The sequence below is a fragment of the Thamnophis sirtalis genome, unplaced genomic scaffold (genome assembly GCF_051295495.1).
Source record: "Thamnophis sirtalis isolate CommonGarterSnake01/CBP01778 unplaced genomic scaffold, rThaSir2_p1.2 scaffold_5, whole genome shotgun sequence".
Classification (NCBI taxonomy): domain Eukaryota; kingdom Metazoa; phylum Chordata; class Lepidosauria; order Squamata; family Natricidae; genus Thamnophis; species Thamnophis sirtalis.
The window spans coordinates 119,460,582-119,470,928 of NW_028261385.1; positions in this window are offsets into that span (position 1 = coordinate 119,460,582).

Sequence of the window (10,347 nt, forward strand, 5' to 3'; positions counted from 1 at the left end):
AATTTAGTAGAACTTACTTTGGAATAGATACACATCAGATTGTTACACATTTTGCCACTTTTCTTCATATAGTCTTATGAAGAGAGTCTTATAGTCTCAATTTACCAAAAGCCTCTTGCATTCATTTGCTAAACTATATTTCATTTCTATAATGTCCTGGTATTTTTTTACAACTTCTTTCTGAGGCCTTAATAGAAGTTAATAAATTTTCTTGTCTTATTACTTTTCTACTCGTTACAACTAGATTTATTTATCCCCTCATGTATGTACTTGTCTTTCTCTTCATTTTTCAACTGTTTTTCCTTTATTATTTTTCTTTTTTCATTCTTTTTCAAATGGCTTTCATATGTATTTCATTAGGGAAAAAATAAAGTTACTTTGCTTTCTGTTATGAGCTGACTCTAACTTCTATATGTAAGACTAAACTCAGACTTTTCAAAAATTCTGATCTGCTAACTACTACCTCCTCACCTTCTCTATTTTCATAAAACATAATTAAAGTAACCTGATAAACTAACAGACTAAATTAACCATCTAGAAAAACTAAGGTTCCACATGTTTCCATGGCATGTCCATGCAGTGTGCTTCTCAACCTGATGGAACATTCTGTCTTTCTAATTCACTTTCCCATTTAACTGCAACCCTGGGCAACCCTAATCCCCCTTACCAAGTATTAATCTGATCTGATTGTTCTTTTTTCTAAGATCAACCAGGGTTTTGAAGGTTATATTTACATCTATATATAATGTGACTTATAAAATATCTTTAAGATGGGCCAAGTAGTTTTTTTCTCTCTAAAGGGCCAGACTTCTTTACCAAACCTCACCAAAAATTAAAGCCGAGATTGCCAAAGATAGGCTGTCATACTGTGGTCATGTCATGAATTCTGACTCACTCAAAAAGACAATCATGCTGGGAGTGATCAGCGGAAAAAGGAGAAGGGGCCTCCTTAGAACCCACTAGCTGGCCACTATAAAGGATGACACCAGAATGAGAATGGAGGATCTAAAAGAGGTGGTATGAGATGGGCATGGAGAATGCTGATCTATAGAGTGACCAAAGGGTGGACACGACTGGCTGATGACAATTGCCACTTAAGGCAGAACTGGAAGCTGCATGCAAAGGAGCCCTAAACCTGACCATACAAAATCATGCTGGGCTAAACTCTCAAACCATTAAAACTTAATTTACATTAGGAACACTGTTAAAAATATAGGATAATGTCTCATATTTTGACCGAGTAATCAAATGTAAAATATTTCATTAGAGTTAAGATGGCCCTATAGAGCCAGCAAACCAGTGGACCTACCTGAGTATTTATGTCCAACAAGAAGCTTGATGAGAAACTCTAAAACACCCCAAATTGTGTATCCCTAGCAACTTTGTGCAAATAAAGAAGCTGCTAGCCAGGGATGACACATGACTGGGGAAATTTAGAAGTGTCATTAATAAAACTAACCACATTTTACCCAAGCATGCTATGTGGACCCAGTTTGACTGATCAGTTGATGATTCACTGTTTTAGCAAAACTAGAAAACTGGGTGGAATAAACATGGTTTATGGTTAAATACCCAACTGGGTATTGTGAGCAAAGCCACCCAAATAGAAAGGAACTCATTTCAGAAAGGAAGCCTAAAAAGTAAAACAGAGTCCTATCCAAGATAAGAAAATAACTATAACTAGTAACTGCTTCAGGGGTGGGTTGCTACCAGTTTTACTACTGGTTTGCAATGCGCACACATGCTGTTCAATGTAAATTATTTTTCACATGCACAAAACAATTTACAGTGAACTGCGCACACACAGTCACTAAAATCCAAAATGGCGACAGCCCAGTGGCAGAGAGGGAATGGGTTCGGGGGCATGGCAGGCCTGGGACGCTGCCGGTTTTGCGATCCTGGCCGGAATTCCATTACCAGTCCAAGCCAGGAGCAACCCACCTCTGAACTACTTCCATAGGAACTGCACAAAGAGTTCTTATATTGAAAGTTAGATTTGGCCTTCTCGGGTGTTTAGTCCTCGCGCTTACGACTGACAGCCGGCAACAGCCAAGCCGCACCTGATTGGCTAAGGCGCAGCTGGCTGAGCGCGGGCTGTCAGAAGCGCGCCTATTGGTCGCCCTGCTTGACAGCTCCATATAAATAGCTGTCAAGCAGGGCGAGGTGCTGAATCGCTACTTACTTGTTATCGTTGCTTCTCTGTTTGGAATAAAGCTGTTAAACTTATCTCAGGCGCCTCCTGTCCCGTCAATCCCTCGGTCCACTTCATCGGGGGCAGGGGGAGAAAGAAATGTGGAAACTCCAGCCCAGCTCTTTTATACCCACCCTGCACATAACAAGAATCAAGAGAAGACCAGGAAGGAAAAAGGATTAGAAGTCACCCTCTGGGATGCGTTCACATCTGGGAATAGTCTTCCAAACAGCACCTGCTAACCTTAATCATGCATACACAGACTGAGAAAGTTACTGAGGGACCTAAGCCCCATGGGATAATAAGGAATTCATAGTTTGAATTCACAGTTTGAAAACAGCTATGAGAATCACCCTCTGCCCTACACACATTATTCTGTGTTTGGTTTCCCCCCTATCTCCTTTAGTCACTGGTTGGAGTCACACCACACTAAATCATAAAAAGTTCTCATTTTGGCTTAGATTACTCTGTGAATCCTGCCATTGTTTATTCAGTTTACACAGTTGAACAAACCATGACTTAACATAATGTGTAGTTGCCATAGTAACCAACTAGAACAAAATACAAATGCTTAGAATAATTATGCTGAACACATCAGGCTGACAATAGTAAATCTCAGCAAGAAAAGAGCATTTCTATATTCCCTATACATTTAGATTTTCAAACTGCAAATCTCTTTAAAATACTGAAACTCCTAGTTCCACAAGAACTTTTTTTGAGTACTTGCTTTGTTTTACATATTGTACATTTGTTTTATGTACTATAAATAAATATAAAATATTTATAAATAAAATCTATATAGGATGATAAATATAAAAATAAATAAATAAAATAGTCTAAAGACAGGAGTTACTAATATGGAAATTACTTAGAATTATAGGTTAAGGCGTACAGCTGTTTTTCTAAAGCTTGCTATTTCTTTAGCATAACCTATGTCTCGCGCCTTTCTTTCTGCTTGCCTGTTTTCAGTTTTAAACACTGATCTTAAACTGATCAGCTTCAAAGATGTCAATCTGAACCGAAACATTATTTTATGCAAAAATTCGGTTTATGAAAATAGTAATCTAAAAAAACCCTCTGCATTTGTGCTTATTGTGCACAGTCAGCTAGGTCTGTTGTGGTCTGTGGGTTGCAGTTTTATCTTCTAGCTAGCTTCTTTGCCAGTAGAGCCATGCTGTTGCATCATAAATGCCAGATTAGACACCTCTTGCATCTTCTGCTGCAGGTTTTCTTAGCATGCATATTTCAGTTGTTGTTGCTGCTGCTGCTACTACTACTGCTGCTGCTGCTGCTACTACTACTGCTGATTGGTTGTATCTGTGCATGGTGTGTGTGTGTGTGTTAAAAAGCCCACTTTACTCAAATGAAATAAAATTTTTATAAGGAGCATTGGGAGGGTAGGATACAAACAACCTATAATTTAAAAAAATATTAAAACAAACATTACAAAAAATAGATGGGTAGGTAGGTAATATATATACAAGCAAAAATATAAAAATTATATATGAAGAGATATAAACATTAAATAAATATTTTTTAAAAATAGAAATATTATATTTAACATTAATCTTTTGCCCAGGGGACATTCCCTTAACCTCAGAGGAGCCTCAGTCAGGTGCTAATTGTTTCATTTAAAACATTCAAATGATGTTTTGCTCCCTTCCCTTTTGCTGCTTTGTTTTTAGATGTCTTTCTAGACATCCAGATTCTAGCTAGGAGCTTCAGATCGGGGTCTCTGAAAGATCCTCACTATTACCTCTACTCTCAGTTGCAACAGTTCCCAGCTGCACAAATACATTGGCATTAGATGGTGGGCTGTTTCAGGTGTTTTGATGCTAGATGCTTTGGCCTATTTGGACATAGCAGCTATTCACTCAGCAGATTAAGCATTCGGAACCAGCACTATCTTTAGGTACTAAAGAAAACACTCTGGAACTTTTTGGAGATACCTCCTTCATCAGCATGCTTATCTGGTGGGTTTGTCTTTTCACTCAGATCCTTTTGCTTATTATGGATACTTTAGATACTTTCAACTAACTTGGTCACCTCTGTTCTTCTTCATAAACTAGCTAAAAGGCACCAATTACAACAAGAGTCTTTGGGGAATTCTACTTTGAAATTAACCCCAACATGAAAATTGTCCACTTCATTCTGATTCTCAGAGGGGGACACTTGAAAAATCCAAAGGTTCTAGAGTTACCATCGCATCTGAATAATTAGCAGATTAATAGAGTTGGAAGGAAACTTGTAGTTCATCTAATCCAACACCACCACCACCACCCAAGCAGGAGACCCTACACTATTTCTGACAAATGGCAGTCCAATCTCTTCTTGAAAGCTTCCAGTGATGAAGCTCCCACAACTTCTGAAGGCAAGTTGTTCCATTGGTTGATTGTTCTCACTGTCAGAAAGTTCCTCCATATTTTTAGGTTGAATCTCTCCTGGTCAGTTTCCACCCATTATTCCTTGTCTGCCTTCAGGTGCTTTGAAAAACAGGTTGACCCTCTCCTCTCTCTATGACAGCCCCTTAAATATTGGAACGCTGCTATCATGTCTCCCCTGGTCCTTCTCTTCACTAGACTAGCCATGCCCAGTTCCTGTAACCGTTCATTGTATGTTTTAGCCTCCAATCTCCTAATAATCTTTGTGGCTCTTCTCTGCACTCTTTGTTTTAAACATTTGTTTTATAGTATGGTAATCAAAACTGGGTGCAGTATTCTAGGTGAGGTCTTACTAAGGCTTTATAGAGTGATATTAGTCCCACAAGTGATCTTGATTGAATCCCCCTGTTAATGCAATTTAGGATTACATTGACATTTTTGGCTGCCGCCACACACTGTTGGCTCATATTTAATTGGTTGTCCACTAAGACTCCAAGTTCCCTCTCAAAATTACTGCTATTAAGCCTGGTATCACCCAGTCGATATATGTACTTTTGGTTTTTCTTGCCTAAGTGCAAGACTTTACCTTTCTCTACATTGAATTTTATTTTGTTAGATAGGGCCCAGTGTTCAGGTCTGTCAAGATCCATCTGGATCTTGAGCCTATCATCTAGGGTTCTAGCTATTCCTGCCAGCTTATTATCATCTACAAATTTGGTAAATTCCTCTTCTATTCCTTCATCTAAGTTGTTTATGAAGATATTGAAGAGTGTTGGTCCTAAGACAGAACCTTATGGTACCCCACTGCTTATGTGCTTCCATGTAGATGAAGTACCATTAAGGACTACTCATTGAGTATGGTTTGTCAGCCAGTTACAAATCCATCTGATGGTGATGCTATCTATCCCACTTTTTTCTAGCTTACCGAGAAGTAGGTTAGTACCAAGACTTTGTCTTCTTGCAGATTCTGGCTAGCTGCTGATATTCTGCCTTAGTTATGTGTTCCTCTTTCCATTTTTGGTACTTATCTTTTTTGTCTTTCAGTTTATCAGAAAGATGTTTATGCAGCCATCTGGTTTCTTCTTGGATTTCTTGTTTTCTTTTTCAGTGGTATTGTGCTGGACTGGGCCTTTATGATAATATTTTTCGAAGTTTCCCAAGCTTCTTGTGTTGTTTTCTACTTTGGTATGTGGCAACAACTCTGAGGATGCAAGTAGAGAGCAACTGGAATCAAGCTAATCAATAATGCAGTTTGGATGTTTCACATGATAGATATTAGTTAATAGTATATCGTAATACTAGGGCAATCTTTTCTAGCATGGTATCTTCAAAATACATTTGTAATTCTAAGAATTGTAATCAAACTGGGAAAATTCAATTAATTTGAATTTGATTAAGAAACTTGATTATTTCAGAAGGTAGTTTATTACTCTTCAGATGTCTGCATCATTAGAACAAATTCAGAGTGGTAAAATCACAGATGCCAAAATTGTTCACCAAGCTTAGCTTACCATGAGACTCCAGTTGATTCTCCTCTTGATTCTCTTGGTTACACATATGTGATGATACAGAAGCAAAAAAAACCTTTCATTGACAGACGACCCTTTTTCTCTGAAGGACTCTTGGGGTATTAATCCTTATTCATCCCTTAAACTGAATAAGATTTTTGACTGAACCAGGCATATACCTACCTTAAACACATGGTGCTGTCATTAACTGTTCTTTACTAATAGAAAATATGGTAGGAAAGTAGGGAAGGTTAGCTGCAAGATGAGTAGAAGAGAGAATTATAGTCTGTAGCCCTTCTTTGTCAGTAGGATTTCTTGGCATAACTTTCAATTACCTCTTCAATATTTTTCTTCCATGACTGTCTCCCTCTCATCTGTTCAATTAAATGACTCTGAAATAAAATGGAGTAAATATCTTTCTTTCTGATGTGTCTGAATTAAGGTTCTAGAGAAAACACTCTGGAACTTTTTGGAGATACTTCCTTCGTCAGCATGCTTATCTGGTGGATTTGTCTTTTTATTCAGATCCTTTTGCTTACTGTAGATATTTTAGTTACTTTCAACCAACTTGGTCACCTCTGTTCTTCATAAACTAGCTAAAAGGCACCAATTACAACAAGAGTCTTTGGGGAATTCTACTTTGAATCTAACCCCAACCTGAGGAGGACATTTGAAAAATCCAAAGGTTCTAGAGTTACCAGGGACCGTATTACTGTAGTCTAAGTATGATCAGAGCAGGATTAACATGGCAATGTTGTGGTCTTTGTGGCAACCATCATTCATTTACATCAGAGGTGGGGAACTGTGATTTTTTGTGATTTGTGGACTTCAACTGCTAAAATTCTTGAACCAGCCATGCTGGCTCAGGAATTCTGGGAGTTGGAGTCCACCAGTCATAAAAGGGCCATAGTTTCCCACCCCTGATGTACATAAACACTACTTGAGGCTTTATATTTTATGAGCTTGACTAGCATGTTTTCACTTTCTGACAAATCCATTGAAACTGAAAGCACCAGTAAAACGATGTAACTTAATACTTTTGCAAGTTATAAGGAAAGCAAACAAAATGGTCTTTTTGCAAAGGAACATAAATTCCATTTTTAATAATTATTACAGCATTGATTAGCATTGTGTCAATTGCCTAAAATGATTTTCAAATAGATTTTTTCATCTCTAAATATTTGTACCAGCTACAAATAATTTAATCGATCAGAAGTTTTACAGTAATAATAGTAATCAAAACTAAAAAAGTAACCCATAATCAACAATTGTTGATAAGAAAAACAAACAAGTCTGGATAGTATCTGGAGACAGCAGAAGAACTGGAGAAATATCACAAAATGCAAAGGCCTGTAAATAGAAGTAGAATGACTGCATCAAAAGAAAGCAAAGGCAGTAACAATAGCAATAGCAATAGCAGTAGACTTATATACCGCTTCATAGGGCTTTCAGCCCTCTCTAAGCAGTTTACAGAGAGTCAGCATATTGCCCCCAACAATCTGGGTCCTCATTTTACCCACCTCGGAAGGATGGAAGGCTGAGTCAACCCTGAGCCGGTGAGATTTGAACCGCTGAACTGCTGATCTAGCAGTAGCCTGCAGTGCTGCATTTAACCACTGCGCCACCTTGGCAGGAATAGTAATAGGTGCCTTAGGTGTAATCTCAAAACAACTGGAGCACCACTTGAATATCATTGGCATTGACAGAATCACCATAAGTCAACTGGCAAAAGGCAGCTTTACTTGGAAATACCTTACATCGTGCAACGATACTTCTAATACCCTCAAGCAAGAACAACATCTGCCTATTGCAGATCCTTGGGAAGGACTTTATTAAAATAGGCGTACTTTAACTATGCCAGTTTTAATTATTGAATTAATTATTGAATTATTAGGTTTTACTGCGTTTTCTACTTGCTGTCTTACAACATGTTTTCTTTTTGTTTTTTGAGCAGGTCAGTGACTATAAAGGTAATAACTAAATGCTCTCGGGTAGTTAAGAAGACAAATCAGGGAAAATGATTTGTGCAATAACCCAGACAAATGAACAAAGGTGTCAGACTGAAAGAGCAGCAGCCCAAACAAAAATTAAAAATTAGTGTAACTTAAATATGCTAAAGCAAATCATGTTTACGAGCTGCTGACATTATATTCTGCTTGGTATTTCAGTTAAGTACAGTTAGGTCACCTCATTTCTGAAGGAAATAAGTAAAACTATAAAGAGCATAACTGGGATTCATGCAAAAGAGGACTCATGAATAATACCATTCTGGCGGTAACTGTAACACGGGCACAGAGCTCATCTTGCTGGGCTGCTATTTCATTTCCCCCACTGTACACCCAAATTAGGTCTGACCTCCCTCTCCCCTACATTTGCAATGAATCAAACTGACATCAGCAATAGGATGGGAAAGATTTGTTCTGCTGAATGGCTTGCGCTGAACTTGCTCTCAATCACAGCCCAGGGAAAGTGCGGGGGAAAGTTTCACAGGCAACTCAACCGGCCTACCTGTCATAATACTTTCCATTTGATGCACTACCTGCCATTACAACAAATTGATGACACTCACCATTGTCTGTCATTCAGTTAAAAAAAAATGAAAATAGGTCACTCTGTCATTCGGTCCCCTTCCTGAACATTACGGTTATTTAGCTTACAGACAAGTGTTTACTACATAAAAAGTCTTTAAGGGTAGAGTGAGAAAAATGATTTATCTCTCAACAGCATTCTAAAACAACCATTTAGAGAAAATGTTGTATCCAAAATCTATAATGAGATAAAGCCTCCTTCAATCCCCGGGGGCTTCTTGGAAAGTTTTTTTTTTTTTGCAACAGTGTGATAGTGGTTTACCATTGGCTTCTTCTGGGATTTTCTTCTTTTGACTTCACAGTGTAACCTGCAACCCTGGATCTTCCCCATCTAAGCATCAACATGTTTTGGTCTGCCAGCCATCAGCGGAGCTGGCAGCAGATTTGGATAGTGAGGAGGTTGGGGAGGAACATGAGCCAGTCCTGGAGTCTGGGGATGGCTCTGATGAGGGTCTATGTTGGAGGCAGAGAGGGGCCAGAGCCCTATGTCAGCGATCAGCTGCCTTCAGAGTCAGACGTCAGTGAGCAGATGAACAGCTGGAGCCTGTTCCCAGTGTGCACATGCACAGAGTTGCCAGATGAACAACTAAAGAACAGGGGCAACTTGGAAATAAGGCCAGGTGAGGAAGGGCCCCTCCCAGAGGAAAAAAAAGAGGAACGAAAGGGGAGTGGAGTTTGCAGGAGACAATTAGTTTGCTAATTGATTCATGACTTTCTGAGACTCCTTGTCAATTTCTGCAGATATCGGCCAGTCAGTTCTCCCGGCCAGATAAGGTCTGTGATGGTAAATCCTCCTTTGAAAGATTTTTCTGGCTGTGAATGAGCAGAATTCACAGAAAATTAATAAAAGAGACAAGGAGTTTGTTTCATGCTCTTGGGAAGTCAGAATACAACCAGCTCTCAAGCCCTGATAAGGTAATCAGTTGTTGCTACCTGAGGAGGAATCTGGCCTTATTCTTATGTATGCTAGTGATGTCCAGATTATTCTTTGGAGAAGAAAATCAGTGTGAGCCCATTTCTGTTACCACTTAATTATTTATTCTCATTCATCACTAACATTTTGATGGTTACATGCACATCATGGGGAAGGATTCGTTTCCTTGGCAGAACAACACAAATGCCTTTCTCAATCTCAGTCACTCTCCATATTTTATACCAGTGTTGCCTCTAAAACTCAGGCATGGGGCTGGAAGAACTGTTCCTGGATTTGGGAGAGAAAACACTATGACTTTTTCATCCATCTAGACAGCGCAATTCATGAGTATGCCAGGCAAAGCAAAAAGCATTTATTAAAAGGGATATATCCTTATATTAGGTAATAAACTTTAGCCCAATCTCTCAGTCTTTTTTGGTATATGTGATCCATCATAAAGCAACAAATCAAACTATAAGATACATTAATTAGATATGAGAGGTAAACAATAGAAAACATTGATCCTAGATAAAATTCCACAACTGGGAAAATTATGGATTATGTCAACCTCTTTCCAGGTCAAATTTGTATCTTCCTTAATAGCAATAGCAATAGCAGTTAGACTTATATACCGCTTCATAGGGCTTTCAGCCCTCTCTAAGCGGTTTACAGAGTCAGCATATTGCCCCCAACAACAATCCGGGTCCTCATTTTACCCACCTTGGAAGGATGGAAGGCTGAGTCAACCCTGAGCCGGTGAGATTTG